General features: G+C 34.5%; 1 protein-coding gene across 1 annotated transcript in view; it reads left to right on the top strand.

Annotated features, from left to right (window-relative positions):
* Nucleotides 1-777: 777 nt before the first annotated feature.
* The window catches only part of LOC106869943 (QRFP-like peptide receptor), a 58,081-nt gene continuing 57,644 nt past the window's right edge, over nucleotides 778-1,214 (top strand). Inside the window, exon 1 of the mRNA XM_014915880.2 lies at nucleotides 778-1,038. The gene's annotated coding sequence lies outside the window, so the exon portion shown is untranslated. The remainder of the gene's footprint in view (nucleotides 1,039-1,214) is intronic.

The raw sequence follows: 1,214 nt of genomic DNA, 5'->3' as shown, positions 1-1,214 counted from the left end.
CGTACGTACGTGCGTACAAACATACATACATACTTACGTACATACAAATACATACAAATACATACATACTCGTACGTACATGCATACATACATACATACATACATACATACACACAAATACATACATACATACATACATACATGCATGCGTACATACAAATACATACACGCATCGAAACTTATACACAAGCACACACACACACACAACACACATATACGCGCATACGCCTACACACAGGTATATAAAAAGTAAATACGGATACACGAAGAATTAACCAAATGCTCGTGCATTTATGAACACCTATTAAACTATGTTTTGCATTTATTATTATTATTATTTTTCTTTCGCACTTGTTTCAATTTTGGGATTGCGGAGATCATGAGGCACCTCTTTGAAGGGTTTAGCCGAACAAATCGACCCTAGTGCATGTGTTTATAAAGTCTGGTACCTATTCTATCGGTATGTTTTACCGAACCGCTAGCTAATACAGCCGATGAATACGTGTATGTTTATTTTACATATATTACATTTATCAATGAATTTATTACATTCATCAATGAATACGCAAGCGCATCTAAACACATCCATAGAGATATTTGTACACAAATACCTCCTTAAATGTGTATATGGGAAAATGATTTAGGCATTTATACATAACATATCCAACACTTATTCACAAACACATATAAACACACACACACACAAACACACACACATACATGCACGCATGCGCCTTCATACGCTCATATACAATCATAACCATATGCAGGTATTCCTACAGATATATTATTGTAGATACTTTCTGCGGTCATCCGACAAGCTAGAAATAGCAGCTGAATTTTTCTCATGCCATACTTTATAGTTATGAAGAACGGAATGATCTTCAATGTAATCTAGTCCGAAGTACACAATGGCGGTAAAAAAAAAAAGACGAGATAGTCATGGGTGGCACGCTTTTGATCATGGGTCTCTTCCGATTAGAGCTGACCAAAAATGCTAAACAACATCTGTAAGCACATACATACTTTTGACCGAAGGTAAATATTACGTACAACAATGAAGAGATATGTATAAAATATGAATAACAAACACCAACTCCTAATTGCTCACACACAAACACACACACACATACACAGAGGTAGATATATGCTTTCTTAACATGCACACATTGATGCATATATCTATCTATCTATCTATATATATATATATATAT

Source organism: Octopus bimaculoides, chromosome 10, assembly GCF_001194135.2.
Source record: "Octopus bimaculoides isolate UCB-OBI-ISO-001 chromosome 10, ASM119413v2, whole genome shotgun sequence".
NCBI lineage: Eukaryota > Metazoa > Mollusca > Cephalopoda > Octopoda > Octopodidae > Octopus > Octopus bimaculoides.
Note: the sequence above shows the minus strand (reverse complement) of the source record. Positions and strands in the feature narration are given on the sequence as shown.